This window comes from Canis lupus, chromosome 5 (assembly GCF_011100685.1).
Source record: "Canis lupus familiaris isolate Mischka breed German Shepherd chromosome 5, alternate assembly UU_Cfam_GSD_1.0, whole genome shotgun sequence".
In the NCBI taxonomy this organism is placed as follows: domain Eukaryota; kingdom Metazoa; phylum Chordata; class Mammalia; order Carnivora; family Canidae; genus Canis; species Canis lupus.
The window spans coordinates 41,051,849-41,067,673 of NC_049226.1; the positions used below are offsets into that span (position 1 = coordinate 41,051,849).

Genomic DNA, 15,825 nt, shown 5'->3' on the forward strand with positions numbered 1-15,825 from the left:
CCACCCCTCCGACTTGCTGCGTCCAATCCGAGGCCACCTGCAGAGGAAACCACGCCCCCGCGCGCGCCCGCCCGCGCGCGCGCCCGCCGCTGTCCAGCTTGCCCGCAGGAGCCGCCCAAAGGGCGCTCGGCGCTTCGCAGGCTCCCCGCCCGGCTCAGTCTTCTGACGCATGCGCGCTAGCAGCCCCGGGCGCCGCGCTAATGGAAGGCAACGCCCCCGTGCGTGCGTGCGCACCGCCATCCGCGGGGTTGACTGCGGCAGGTCCCGGGGCTGCGGCGGCGCTCCGGCGCGTGGGTCTGTTACCTCGTCGGCCGGCTCAAGAAATCCCCCTCGTTGAGGCCCCTGCTCCCCTGTCAGTCCTCATCGCCCGAGGAATTATGCACCACCTCCTCATTTTCCCCATCGGTCCCGGGAGCTCCGGGAAGGCGCCACCCAGAGTAGAGAGTGATCGGACGCATCCAACCACAGAGACCCTGGGCCTCCGGGATTCTAGAGCGCCCGGCCTGAAGCCGCCACTGACTTCCGGCGGCTGAGCTTCCGGCGGCCGGGGCCTCTGCTCGGGTTTTCCCGGCCTCCGCCGTGGTCCCTCCGCTGGGTGGCTCCGTCGCAGGGCTCCCGCGCCGCGGGCTGCTGCCGAGCTCAGGGGGACAGCGGGCGGGGCGTCCGGCCTCTACCCCTGCGCGGGGTCCAGGTGCCCGCCCCGCTCCACGGCCCGGTGGCTGATTGGTAGAGCCTTCCCTGAGAAGGCAGCGGCGACTTCGGGGCGGGGCCGTCCGAACCTTTGCGCGGAGGCAAGGTTTGCAGCGGGGAGCTCCAGGTGGTGCAGTGAGGAGCAGCCTTTTGGAGCAAAGGGGGTGGTGCCGCCACGTGAGAAGAAAGCTGGGGAGTCGAGGCGAAGGTACGGAGACTGCGAAGCAGAGGAACGGGGGCTCGGGGCTCTTCCTTGGCCCCGAGTAGTGCTCGGTGGGTAGAGACTCTGAGTGCCAGGTCCAGGGTCTGTTCCTTAACATCACGGACTAGAGGCTGAAAAGTGGGTCCAGACCAGAAATGAATTTTGGCAAGCCTAGAGACTTTTAAAAAATCTTTGTTTTGGGGACGCCTGGATGGCTCAGTGGTTGAGCGTCTGCCTTCCGCTCAGGTCGTGACCCCGAGGTCCTGGGATCGAGTCCCGCATCGTGCTCCCTGCATGGAGCCTGCTTCACCCTCTGCCTGTGTCTCTGCCTCTCTCTTCTCTATGTCTCTCACGAATAAATAAATAAAATCCTTAAAAAAACAAACAAGAAACAAATGTTCCATCGGCTCTGGTCGTGATCCCGGGTCTTAGGATCGAGCCCCGCATGGGGCTCTCTGCTTGGAGGGAAGCCTGCTTTCCCCTCTCCTCTGCTGGTCCCGCTGCTTTTGCTTTCTGTCAAATAAATAAAATCTTTAAAAAAAAATTTTTTTTATTATTCCGCACTGTTGTGTTTTCCTTTTCACATGCTAAGTTTATAGTTCAATCAGTTTCCCAAATTTAACACCAGTTGTATTGAATTGAGATAAGTTAACTGCTCAGAAGTTCCTCCTCTTCTAATGGTGACAGTTTCTTTTTGGTAACCCTTTGCTGTACATTTTGGGGGTGGGATACTGAATTTTCAGAAGTTTATTGGGATTATACATTAAAATACATTAAGTATTAGGTCAGCCTCTGGAAAACCAGCTAATATTTAGACTTTAAAGGATCATCTGGGTCTCCTCAGTTAAGGCCGAATTATGAATTTGTGTCTGATTTTTCTCGCAACAGAGCAAAAAGCCAAAGTATCTTGTTATGTGGTTTGCATTGGATATTAATCAAGAAAGCATACTTGGGGAAAGAACATTTTCTGTCACTGAGGTCTGAAAATATTTCTTTGATGGCCTTTGTTTAGGGGACACAGTAGACAGACTTCCCTAACTCTGAAATCCGTGCAGTTTAAGGCCTGCGGTGACCCTCAGTGTAAGTAGAGGGCCTACAGAAGCAAGACACACAAACACATCTTTTCAGGGGACCGAGTGGGCAGCTGCGTGATGATCCCGTCCCATCCGGGAATAAAACAAAATCTCACAAGAGACTAAAAAACTATGTTTAATTACTTCTCTATGAATATTTCAGCGAGGCTGAGTATACAAGCTATAGGCCATTCAACATTTTCTGGCAAAAACTGATTCTCATCTACTTTTCTCTTTTTTTTTTTTTTTTTTTTTTCTCATCTACTTTTCAATCCACTGTGAGCTGCCTTGTCTCTACTGCCACTTGGCCTTGACTCTGTCCCGGAAAAGTCCTTAATCGACTATAGTCAAATCCAACAGACGTTCCTCAGTCCTTGCCTTACAGAGCTCTGCTGCAGCTAACACAACTGACCATTTCTTTAAGAAAAAAATCATTTTTGCATGGCTCAAAATTTATAAGGTGTAAGTGGAGTGCCTGGGTGGCTGCCTTCAGCTGTAGTCGTGGTCCCAGGGTCCTGGGATTGAGCCCTGCATTAGGCTCCCTGCTCAGGGAGGAATCTGCTTCTCCCTCTCCCTCTGCCTCTTCCCCTTCTTGTGTTCATTTCTCTCTCTCTCTCAAATAAGTACATCTTGAAAAAAAAAAAAAAGCTTAAGTGAAAAATCTTGGTCCTAACTCCAGGTGGTTGCTTTTATTGTCTCTACAAAGTCAACACAAGCAAACACAAATACACATTCTTATCCAATGCCTCCTTAATATATACAAGGTAGCAAACTAAATAATTTTCTTAAAGATCATTAAGTATCAGTAAGCAGAGAGGTGCCTCTTTTCTTATAACAGCCTTTTTGAGGTAAAATTCATGTGCTAAAGGGGCGCCTGGGTGGCTCAGATGGTTAAGCGTCTGCCTTCAGCTCAGGTCATGATCCTGGGATGAGCCCCACATCGGGCTTCCAGCTCAACAGGGAGTCTGCTTCTCCCTCTGCCTCTCCCCTTGTTTGTTCTCTCTCTCTCAAATGAATAAATAAAAAATCTTTTAAAAAATACATGTGTTATAAAACTTCAAAGTGTACAATTTAGTGGTTTTTAGTATGCCCGTAAAAGTTGTGCAAGCACAGCCTAGTTTTGTAATGTTTTCCTCACCCCCCAGAAAAGGCCACATTAGTAGTCACTCCTCATTTCCCCTCCCCAGCCCCTGGCAACTGCTAATCAACTTTCTGACTCTGGACTTGCCATTCTGGACCTTCCTTACAAATGGAATCTTACGGTATGTGACCTTTTGTGGCTGATTTTTTTCACGTAGCACGTTTTCTAGGTTCATCCTTTTGCATGTATCAGAACTTCATTCCTTTCTAACACTGAAAATATTCCGTTTTATGGATAGACTGCATCTGGTTCATTCATCAGTTGATGGACATTTGGTTTGTTTCCACTTTTTGGTAGTTGTCAACAATGATGCTGTGAAATTCATCTACAAGTTTTTTTGTGGATATGTTTTCATTTCTCTTGGGTATAGAGCTAGTCTGACCAGCAATATTTGAGGGTTCCAATTTTCCACATCCTCACCCTCACCACCACTTGTTACTTTCCTTTTCTTTTCTTTTTTTTTTTTTTAGAGTCATCCTAGGGGTCCTGAAGTAATATGTCACTATGGTTGTGATTTGCATTTCCCTAATGATAAATGATGTTGAGCATTTTTCATATGCTTATTGGCCATTTGTCTTTTAGGAGAGAAATATCTATTCAAATCCTTCATTTTTATTTTATTTTTAAAGATTAAAAAAATTTTTTTTATTTATTCATGAGAGACAGAGAGAGAGGCAGAAACGTGGACAGAGGGAGAAGCAGGCTCCCTGCAGGGAGCGTGATGCAGGACTTGATCCCAGGACCCCAGGATCATGACCTGAGCCAAAGGCAGATGCTCAACCACTGAACCACCCAGGCGTCCCATGTTATTTCCCCTTTTATTGTTGAGTTACAGGAGTTCTTTATATATTCTGGATATAAGTCCTTTATCAGAGATATAATTTACAAATATTCTCATTCTGTGGGTTGCCTTTTCACTTTCTTTCTTTTTTTTTTTTTTTTTTTTTTTTTTTTTTTTTTGCCTTTTCACTTTCTTGATGGTATCATATGAAGCACAAAAGTTTTCAAAATTTGGAAATTTTTAAAGGCAATGAATTCCAATTTACCTATTTTGGTCTTTTGTCACTTGTGCTTTTGAAGTCTCTCTCTCTCTCTCTCTCTCTCTCTCTTTAAGATTTCATGTTTTGGGATCCCTGGGATGGTTCAGTGGTTTAGCGCCTGCCTTCAGCCCAGGACTCCCCTGGAGTCCCGGGATCGAGTCCCACATCGGGCTCCCTGCATGGAGCCTGCTTCTCCCTCTGCCTGTGTCTCTGCCTCTTTCTCTCTCTCTTTCTCTCTCTTTCTCTGTCTCTCATGAATAAATAAAATCTTTAAAAATTTTTTTTCATTTATTTCAGAGAGAGAGTGCGTGCATAAGCATGAGCAGAGTGAGGGGTGGGGGGAGAAGCAGACTCCTCGTTGATCAGGAAGCCCGATGTGGAGCTCAATCCCAGGACCCTGTGATCATAACCCAAGCCAAAGGCAGACACTTAACGACTGAGCCTCCTAGGTGCCCTCATTTGACTCCTTTTGTCATGATGTTTGCTCTATGGTAGTGGTCTGGAGTGGAACCCACAATCTCTCTGAGGTGTGCCTGCATGCTGTTTGGCCAGACTGTTGTCTCCTCTTCCCCCTCTGGAAGGGGAGGGGACTGCAGCCCCAGCCAAAAGCCTCAGACTGTGAGCGGCAGAGGCCCATTTTCCCAAAGTAAACCTGTGACTTCAGGAAGATGGGATGGACACTGGGCCAGCAGAAATCGCAGATGTTCCCATGCACACCCCTCTGCCACCAGAAGTATAGGGAGCCAGTTTAATGGATGAGCCTGCAAAGGACACTGCCTGGTCTCAACAGGGGGGGATTTCAGGCACCCAGGAGACAGGTGGGTGGGGGGCAGTCGGGGACAATCAATCCCTCTGTGAGCCCATGGAACTCATCAGAAGTAAGGACCGAGTTGTGATGCCCTCAGCTGGTGACTTTAGGCCAACCCCAGCCCTCTCTGAAGCTGTCTCCCCTTCTTTGTAATGAGGGTAGCAGTCTATTTTCCCATCATGCAGGGAGGAGTCTCTCCAAAACCAAAAATGTGGAGTTGGTCTAAATTATAACTGATCCCAGGCCTGATTTGAGCATGGGCCCTGGTGTTAGTGGCAGCAGCTGGAGGTGGGAAGGATTCTGAGCTAGGGCGTGGGGAGGACAGGCGGGCCCATTCTCCCAGAGCTGGAACCGTCAGTTAAGATTGCACCAGGCTGCAGGTAACAGAAAAGCACCAACCATGGCATAAACATGTGAAGATGTATTTCTCTTTCATCATGAGAAACTCAAAGTACTTTGCATCTTTTTATAAAAAGATTTATTTATTTGAGAGTGTGAGAGAGTGTGTGCACCCACACACATGCCCCCACAGGAGTAGGGGGAGGGACAGAGGGAGTGAGTCTTCAAGCAGACTCCTCACTGAACACGGAGCCTGACGTAGGGCTCAATCCCATGACCATGAGATCATGACCTGAGCCAAAAGCAAAAGTTGGACCCTGAACCAACTGAGCCACCAGGGGCCCTGAAATCCAAAGAATGTTGTTGACCTTGGTTTAGCTTGTCAGGGACGAAGGCTCTATCCACTTTGCCATCGTCCTTATGATGTTTTCCCTCTTAACTCATGACTACAAGACAGCTGCTGCAATCCAGCCATCACATTTATGTTCCGGACAGAATGAAGGAGGGAGAAGGACGTGGTGCTACACCTGTCCCCCATCATCAGAGAGCAAACACCTTCCTGGTAGCCCGCAGCAGATGTGCACCACTTATGTCTTAGAACCACGTCATAGGCCATCCCCAGGTGCAAGGGAGGCTCAGAAATCCAGTGCTTCCATAGGCACATTGCTGCCCCACAGATGGGGGTTTGTCAGAAAGGAAGAAGTGGAGAGCAGATACTGAGTGGGTAGCTCGTAGGTAAAAGGGGAAAAGCCAGATCTACTGGTCATGAGGGCAGGTGGGAGGTGCCCTCGTGCCCAAGACCAAGATGGGCCTCTGCTAGGGACCCCTGAAGGCTGGCAGCCCTGGCAGGGAACTAGATCCCCCTACTTGGGGTCCACAGTCTCCCCAGTGCAACTGCCCTCCTCATCCCTCCCAGCCTTTGGGACCCCCAGGCTCTTTCCCAGAGGCAGCAGGTGCCAAGGCGGCACAAGGCCCAGAGCCTGTGTCTCCCGGGTGACGAGCAGGGCCGGGTGTGAGGCAGGTGCTGGCTGGCAGCTTCGGCCTGAGCCTCGGATCTCCACTCAGCATCGCCAAGCCCCACGGCCAGGCTCAGTCACACCGTGACACATGCCTGTCTACTTAGGCTCACGGAAACACAGACATGCTCGTACCCACACAGGGAGGGACACGCCCTGGCAGGCACACTGCCAGTCACATGCACAGGGGTTGCAGAGACACACGCAGAGACACAGGAGCAATACGCACGCAGGGATATGCAAGCTGTTGGGACAGACGCTCTGGGAACACACGTGGGGGCTTGCACACACATGCAGACAGACAGACACACACACACACCCCTTCCTTCTGCCAGTGCTTGTATTGGTCTATTTTTTGCCTCAGCACATGGTGGCCAGGACACACTGTCTCCACTCCATAGGTCAGGAGGAAAATAGGAAGGGATGATTTCTTCTTTTTTAAAATTTAATTTAATCTTATTTAAATTCAATTAATTAAGATGTAGTATATTATTAGTTTTGGAGGTAGAGTGCAGTGATGCATCAGTTGTGTGTAACACCAAGGGCTGATTAGAAGAGGTGCCCTCCTTCATACCCGTCACTCAGTTACCCCATACCCCCCATCCCGCCCGCCGCCCTCAGTGACCCTCAGTTCATTTCCTATAGTTAAGAGTCTCTTATGGTTTGTCTCTCTCTCTCTCTGATTTCATCTTGATTTATTTTTCCTTCCAGAAGGGATGATCTCTGCCTGGAAGTGCCTTACACACAGGAGACCGGAGTGGCCAATGTTTAATCCATGCAGCGCAGGCTTGTCAACTCCCAGACTTGGGGATGGGGGATCAGGAGGGGTATGAGGGGGCTGCTGCCAGGGGCCCAGCACCAGGCCACAGGATGTGACAGAGCTGAGCTCAGTGTGGCCGTGGGCACTCCCACAGGGGAGGGACGACCCCCATGCCGGCCTGCACGCCAACTGTGGTTTTGGTGGAGGGGAGAGCGGGAGGCCTGCGGGAAGAGGCTGTCCCTGGCCTCAAAGGCCTGGGTGGGTGGGCTGACCTCACAGCCAGAGGGCTCCATTGTGGTTTCTTGGCACCCCTCCTCACCCCTGCTTTCACCACTCAACCCACCCAGGCTGCCCGGGGACCTAGGTGGGGACAGTGGGGTGAGGGGAGATGTCATCAGCACTGTCACAGGCTCTGGGGTCCAACCGTGGGGGCTGCGATCCTCTGTGGCCTCCGGGGAACCCAGCAGCTGGGCAAACACACTGGGGCTGACCTTGCCTATTCTGGAACATTCCCAAGGCCTGCCTGTGATCACCCTGGGTGTGGGATAGAGAATTGTACCCGCCCTGTCCTCAGAAAGATCCCAGACCTGGGAGGGAGACTGACCCAGGGACCAACCTCATGGGAACTCGCCCCTCCTGACTCCCCCTCCCGCTGCTCTTCTGTTCTTCTCCAGAATGTTGGCATCTCAGGGTTCGGCACCTGTCCCCTCCTCACTCTGCTCCTCCCGATCTCTGCGCTGACCGCTTTCAACCCTGCTCCAGCCGGGGTCTGTCTCCAAGCTCCAGATCTAACAGCCAGTGCTCTGCAGATGTCCCCCTGCCGATGCCCCGCAAACCCTCCAATTCCTGGGACTCATACCATGCTCACCAGCTCCCTATCCTGATGCTCCTCAGCTCACAGCCACCTCCATCCAGGGCAGGCACCTGGGTGTCATGTGACCCCCGCCCTCTCCCTCACACTTCTCCCCTCTCACCTATTCCCCCACCAATCTACCTCATCCAACAGGTTACCCAAATCCAAACTTTACTCATTGACGCCATGACACGGAGCACCTACTGTGTGCCAGATACCATTCCCAGTTCTGGGGCTTTGGCCATGAGACAGACATAAATCTCTTCCTTTGAGGAGAGAGGAACTCTGAGGAACTCAGATTTTAGCAGGATAAATTGACTCAATTATACAGTGTCTTAGAAGGTCATAAGCAGGGCAGCCCGGGTGACTCAGGGGTTTAGCGCCACCTTCCGCTCAGGGCCTGATCCTGGAGACCTGGGACAGAGTCCCATGTCAGGCTCCCTGCATGGAGCCTGCTTCTCCCTCTGCCTGTCTCTGTCTCTGTCTCTCTCTGTGTCTCAAATAAATAAATAAATAAATAAATAAATAAATAAAACCTTTAAAAAAAAAATTTGAGGGCCAGACAGAGATGGTGACAGTTGAGCAAGGATTTGAAGGAGGAGAGGAAATGAGCCCTGTGGAGATTGGATGGAAGAGCAGTCCTGGCAGAGGGAACAGCAAGTGCAAAGGCCCTGAGGCAGGAGCATCACTAGTGTGGTGGAGAAAGAGTGAGGGAGCTGCAGCTGGAGCTGAGTGAGTAGGGGAGCTGGAGGAGCAGACACACAGCCTTCCCTGCTCACAGCCTAGTGCCAGCGACCCTGGTCTGTCACCAGGGCTACTGCAGTGGCCACCCATGATCCTCTCGGCTTCCCTCGCCTGCTCAGCTGTCTGTGCACAGCAGCCAGAGAGATCTTTTGGAGAACACAGATCAGATCATGTCCCTGCAGAAGCTTCCTCCTCCCAGACGACAAGTCCATCACCCAGCCCTGGCTGCCCCACTGGTAAGAAGGGAAGAGAGGTAGAGGGACCAGCTTCCCTGAGGTCTGAGGCCAAGTCCAGTGTGTGGACGACAGCTCACCTGGTTTCCTGTTGGATCAGCCCCGCCCCCCATCTGGGATCTGCTTCCTGCCTTGTCAGGTCTGCTGGGAAAAGCTGGAGGAAATGGGCACGGGGTGGGTGTGGGCTGGGACAGGGGGAGCTTGGTGGGATCCTGCTCTGCACACCCTGGGAGGGGGGAATGGCCACAGCGACGCTCCCGCCCAGGGACTAAGCAGCAAGCCTTCCAGAACCTTCTCTTGCCTGGCACCTACAGGTAGGGCTGCCAGATAAAACACAGGATGCTCAGTTATGCTGGACTTTCAGATAAGCAATGAATCGTTGTTTGGTTAATGGATTTCCGAAATACTGCACACATTGTGTGCTTTAGTTGGCTGAATCTGGCAACCCTACCTTGATGGCCACACCTGCCTCCTCCCTGGTGACCCAGGTCCCCCCACACCCCACATGCCCATGGTCTCTCCCCTGCATGGTGGCCGGAGACTCTGTTAAAACCCAAGTCACCTCACATCCTTCCTCGCCTCAAAACCATCCACCACTCTGAGGCCCTGGTGAGTTCTCTAAACCCATCTCCTACCCAGCCCCCCCCCCCATGCTGGTAAAGTGGCTCTTGGAGAAAATACAATGAAAATGAAATACAAAAGATTAAAAGCCCTAGGGGGCTTCGTCAGTCAAGCGTACTACTTCTGATCTCAGCTCAGGCCTTTTTTTTTTTAATTTTATTTATTTATTCATGAGAGACACAGAGAGAGGCAGAGACACAGGCAGAGGGAGAAGCAGGCTCCCTGCGGGGAGCCCGATGTAGGACTCGATCCCCAGGACCCCAGGATCACGATCTGAGCCACCCAGGTGTCCCTCAGGTCAGGCCTTGATCTCAGGGTTGTGAGTTCAAGCCCTATGTTGGGCTCCCTAATGGTTGTAGAGCCTTAAAAAAAATTTTTTTTTTAATCTAAAGCCCTGATTTTACCATTTAGCAATTTACATTGTGGTGTAAACACTCCGCCTATGACTGATTTCAAGCTACCCACATGACATCCCTTAAGGCAGAGTTGTGCACAGTTGTCTCTTGTGATTCAATGCAAGTCAGTGTGAGCAGCCTCCAGGCTGCCTCTCTGTTCCTCAAACGTATTCCACCTCAGGGCCTTTGCACAGACTGTGCTTTGTCTGGAAGCGCTCATTCCCAGGTCCTTGCATGACTCACCCCTTCCCTTCTCTGGGGGGCTTTGCTCCAACTTTCCTCCTCTGAGAGGCCTTCCCTATGCACCTGTCTACAATAACCCTCTCACTCTCCAGCCCTTTACACTGTTTGATTTTTTCCCTCCTTGCACTGTTCCTGTCTGGTGAATAGCTGTTTTGTTGTCTCCCCTCCCCGCCCCCACCAGGAAGTCCATCCATGAGGGCAGCAGATGTGTCTGTCTTGTCTTCACCTTCATCCCCAGCACCCAGCACAGTGCCTGGCACACAGGAACTGCTCAGTAAATACCTACTGAGTGAGACATAACTCTTGGCTCTCATGACCTTGGCATTTGGTTTTTTGTATTTTGGTTTTATTTATTCATTTGATAGAGAGAGAGAGAGAAAAAAAAAGAGAGAACGAGAGAGAGCACCTGAGCACAGGCAGAGGGAGGGGCAGAGGGAGAGAGAGAAATAGACCCCCCCTCCCTTCGATGAGCAGGAAGCCCGATGTGGAGCTTGATCCCAGGACCCTGAGGTCATGACCTGAGCCAAAAAGACGCCCAACCGACAGAGCCACCCAGGTTCCCCTACCAGCATTTTTAAAAATCCCAAATTTTCATCAAGTAGAGGAAGGCTCTGCTTAGATTCTTCTCAGGCACTGGATGGAGACACTTGCATGGCTTTGTCATCTGGGACACTTTAATTAAAAAACAAAAAAATCATCCATCTGTTGTCCCCTTTCCCAGCCTTGGTGACTTTGGTTTATTTAAAAGTGATGTCATCCTAGAGTCTCTTCATTCTCAGCAGTCTCTCTTGCCAGGGAGCCTCTCCCACATTTCCTGGCTCCTCTCCCTCTCCTTCCTCCCCCTCCCTCCTGGGCTGATGCTGGGGGGTGAGGGCGCAGGGAAAGAGTGGTGCCCGGGACCACAAAGGGCAACCAGCACCTGCTGCCCCTCCCACAAGCTAGTGGGGGAACATATGCCACAGCACCACCCAAAGACGAGGCACTAAATGTCAACAGCCACAAATGGGCTTTCTTTGACCTACATAGTGTCACCTGAAAAGTCACCTGAGGTGACAAAGTTGTCCAGCTGTCTTTAAAGCAGCAGAAAGGGGCGCCTGGGTGGCTCAGTGGTTGAGCAGCTGCCTTTGGCTCAGGTTGTGATCCTGGGGTCCAGGGATCAAGTCCCGCATCAGGCTCCCTGCAGGGGACTGCTTCTCTCACTGCCTATGTCTCTGCCTCTCTGTGTGTCTCTCATGAATAAATAAATAAAATCTTTTTTTTAATTAAAAAAAAAAACAAAGCAGTAGAAAATCAGATAACTATGGATCCAGACACCTACAACCCAGGCTGGCATTCTGCTGGCACGAAGCAGTCCGGCCCATCAGCAGGTGTCCAGGCAGGTTGGCTGGGTATGTTTTGATCAACTGAGCATCAGATTGCATGGGGTGGTGCACCCACGAGAGTTTCAGTATTCTAAATGCCACCCTCATCCTCAACAATTGCCTGAGGCAAAGCAGGCTCCATTATTTCCTTATTTCCATGCTTGTTGTGTTTTCCTAAAGCCGTTCTGGCTAATGGGGTGTGTATGAGAGCCATCATCCAATCAGTGGTTTGTAGAAGGTATCCCGTCCTACATAAAATCTTTCTGGGGCCCCCTTGTCTTTCCCCCCTTCTTTGGCCCAGAACACAGCACTGTCCTGGGAGCCGAGTCAGCCATCTGTGGTTATGAGAACAAAAGCCATATACTGAGAAGGTACAGCAGGAGGACAGAAGGAACCTGGGTTCCTGATGACATAGCCGAGCCATGCTGTCGATTTTGGACTGTCTGGATTACAGAGAGTCTAGTAGAGGCTGGATTAGAACCCAGGACTGCCTGACTCACTTCTCTCCAGCTCCTCCTACTGGTTAACTCCTGAAAGAAGCTATTCCAGATGCTTCCAACCTTGAACTTGAGAGGTTAGGAGAGCATGCCCGGTCCCTGAGCCAGGTTTGGAGAGGCCAGGGATTCCCCACTGCCACCCACAATCCCAGCCTTCAGATGACTCAACAGGAGAATGAGATAGTCCAGGCATTGCCCTGCTCTTACTAATGCAGACACTGAGGTCCAGAGTAGGGCAATGACTTGCCTAGGGTCACACTGAAAATTGGAGATAGGCTGGAGAAGGAAACTGAGGCCCCATACTCTATGTTGGGCTCTGGCCCAGACCCAGACCCGATTATTCTGTCGTGAGTCTTCTCCCTACACCCCCGCTCCCCTGGACTTGAACCTACATCCTCTCTCTGGCTGGAACCTGAAAGTTCAGCTCTGGCCCTTAAGGCTCCAGCTCCCCACAAAGGGTCCCCCAAAGACCTGCACTCATTCACTCGCTCATGCAGTCATTCAAAAATCAGTGAGTGTTCCAATGTGCCCTCTGTCCATGGGTGCTCACGCAGTTCTCAGTGTGGTCCAGCAGACCCAGCTGGACCACAGCCTCTTCATGGCAGGGCTGTGGCTGAGGGGCTGAGGGCTCCAGAGAAAGCCCCTGGAGCAGCATGGGGCAGAGCACAGAAGAAAGGCAGGCTGAAGGAGGGGACCTATATCTGGACCTTGAAGTTATTCAGTAAGACGCTTTCAGGCAGCAAAGGTGGGAGGGATACTCCAGGCATGAAGGTATAGCGTGGCAGCCCGGGTGGCTCAGAGGTTTAGCACCGCCTTCAGCCCAGGGCGTGATCTGGGGGACCCGGGATCGAGTCCCACGTCGGGCTCCCTGAAGGGAGCCTGCTTCTCCCTCTGCCTGTGTCTCTGCCTCTCTCTCTCTCTGTGTCTCTCATGAATAAATAAATAAAATCTTTAAAAAAAAATGAAGGAACAGCATGTGGAAAGAAAACTGGGATGCACTGAGTTATAGCTTAAAACTGGTTACTTTAGGGGCACCTGGGGGGCTTAGCCTGTTATGTGTCTGAACTTGATTTCGGCTCCAGTCATGATCTGAGTTTTGGCATCGAGCCCCTCATCGGGCTCAGCATGGAGTCTGCGTGTCTCTCCCGCTGCTCTTCCCCACCTGTCGTTTGCATGTGCGTGCACACTCTCTCCCTCAAATAAATAAAAAATTTTAAAAGATGGTTACTTTATGTGAATTTCACCTCAATGAAACATAAATACATACAATTTGTAAGGCGGTGTGTGGGGACGCCTGGGTGGCTCAGTGGTTGAGCGGCTGCCTTGGGCTCAGGGCGTGATCCTGGTCCAGGGATCAAATCCCGCATGGGGCTCCCTGCATGGAGCCTGCTTCTCCCTCTGCCTGTGTCTCTGCCTTCCTCTCTCTCTGTCTCTCATGAATAAATAAATACAATCTTAAAAAAAAAAAAAAAGATGAAGAAGAAGAAAAAGAGGCGGTGTGTGTGCGGGGGTGCGTTCCCGCGAGGCTGGGGGGCAGGGGATAGCGCCGGTCTGGCCTCTGCCCCACGTGGCGGGGAGCCCACAGCGTTCCCGGGGTGGCCGCCCACTGAGGAGCCAGAGCTGGGCCCAGGAAGGAGCACCTGTCAGGGCGAGGAGAGGAAGGACGTGGCGGTCGGAGTCATGGGGACCGTAGTTTGAATTCAGCTTGTCTTCCGATACACCCCTCTCATCAAGTCACTTCACTCCTCTGAACCTCAACTGTTCGAAATGGGGTTCCAGTGCCCCGCTCCTGCGGAGTGGCCGTGGAGGCCCTCAGTGTGGGTGCCTCAGAGCTCCATGGGGTGTCAAGAGAGGGAGGGAGTATCACTGCTGCTGTGAAGTCTGGCCAGCTGCCTTCTGGGTCACCAGAGACTGGAGGTGGGGTAGGGTCTGAGTCCCTGGGTCACCTGGCCGGGCCTAGGTCTGTAAGAGGACATCTGCCCCCTGCCAGCCCTGCCATGGCAGCTCCCTCTTCCCCAGGCCAGTTCCCCTTTGCCAGGTGACGTGGGCCCTGTTTGGGTGGTGAGGTAGGGGCGCTGGAGAGGCTAAATGGCCTGGGGTGACAGGAAGGAGGTCAGACCAGGAGTAGGGATGCGGGGATGAGATCCAGGGGCCCCTGGACAAACGCTGCCTCTGCTGGGGCTGCTTCCCGCTGGTAAGGGGCTGCGGGCAGGGGCTGGGAACAGAAAGGGAGGGAAAGAGCTGGGGCCACCGATCCCTTGAAGGCTGAGAGTCTAAGTTCTTAAAACTGGCAACCCAGACTTCGAGTCACAGGAATGTGGGTGCAGGATACAGATGGTGATGGGCACTGGGGTGTCTGGCCTGCAGGGAGGAGCTCCATGTGGATGGAGCCTTACCCCTAAAGATCCTGAAGGTGGAGCCAGATTGACAGGGTGGGGCACCTAACAGAGACCCAGCTGCCTTAGTAAAGAGTGAGTTCCCTGTCTTGAAAGAAAGGAAGCAAAGCTGGATACCCTGACTACAATGGGCTTCTGGGCAGGAAGGTGAGGATATCTCCCCGAGGGGGAACATGGTAAGGCGATGGGGAGAGGAGTTCAGAGAAGACTTCACACAGGTGGGCTTTGAAGGTTGAATAGGAGTTCTCTAGGCGGGCAGGGAGATGGTGTGCTGGACAGAGGAAAAAGCATGAAAACACGTAAGTATTCAAAGAACTGCTTTTTTTTTTTTAAACTGATTTTATTTATTTATTTGAAAGAGTGAGAGAGAGAGAGAACACACAAGCAGGCAGAGCTGCAGACAGAGTGAGAGGGAGAAGCAGGCTCCCTGTAGGGAACCTGACAGGACTCAATCCCAGGACCTCAAGATCACAACCTGAGCCAAAGGCAGATGCTTAACCACTGAGCCACCCAGGTGCCCCCAGAGAGGGAAATTCTGCAGCATGCCAACAACTGGCAGGGCAGGAAATGGTGCCAACCTGCTGGATGTTGGTCCTGGCTGAGGGTCTGCCCATCCGTGACCCCCCTCCCCAACCTCCCCGAGCAGATCTCTACATTCCCGCTGAGCCACCGCACACCCACACCTGCAAAGACACCTTTCACCTCCACCCTGACTGTCCTGACCTGAAGGTCAGCCTGCCTGAGGGCTCCCAGTGCACCAAGCCCCCCCAGCAGGCCCACCTGAACTGGTGGTAAGGATTCCAGCTGGGTCCTGACCAAGCCCCACTGAGGCGCCCCCTCCCCTGCAGTCCTTCCTGAGGCCACCAGACTCTGTAGAGCTAGGCCTGTCCATCCTCCCATCCTACCCGGGGTCTCCCATTCCACATTGTCTGGCTGGATGGCTAATGTGCATGCCTGATTAGGAGCTTCCCACCCCTTGGGGAGACTCCCCCTTTAGGTCCTGCTTGAATGTAGGGTAGGCTTTGACATAGCTGGTTTTTCTTAAACATTATTTATTTATTAGAGAAAGAAAAAGAGCATGAGTGGGTAAGGGGGAGGGAGCACTGAGCAGGGAGACCGACACCAGGCTCGGTCCCATGACCCCATGACCTGAGCTGAAGGCAGATGCTTAACTGACTGAGCCACCCAGGCGCCCCTGACATAGCTGGGTTTTAAACCACTAGGAGCCCCTGGTTACTTGATAACCACAAGCATTCTGCTGAAAAGTGACTTTTGTATAATACTGAGCTTCAAAAGTGACAAGGAGTAAAGACAGGTAGAATTTGTGGGAGAAAGCATTTTAAGTGGAAAGAGGGTGTGAGGAGTGGGGGAAGGGAGTATGACCAAGTCCCTGGAGAGCAGACCTACACTCTG

General features: G+C 52.0%; 1 long non-coding RNA gene across 2 annotated transcripts; it reads left to right on the forward strand.

The window, feature by feature from the left end:
* The first annotated feature begins 214 nt into the window (after nucleotides 1-214).
* LOC111095906 lies at nucleotides 215-8,385 on the forward strand. 2 transcript variants are annotated; one of them, XR_005359587.1, is made up of 3 exons: nucleotides 215-898; nucleotides 3,153-3,227; nucleotides 7,021-8,385. It is a non-coding gene; the product is annotated as an uncharacterized LOC111095906 (long non-coding RNA). The 2 variants fall into 2 exon arrangements; XR_005359588.1 differs by lacking the exon at nucleotides 3,153-3,227 and having other exon boundaries at nucleotides 7,021-7,136; nucleotides 7,744-8,385.
* The last annotated feature ends 7,440 nt before the right edge of the window (nucleotides 8,386-15,825 follow it).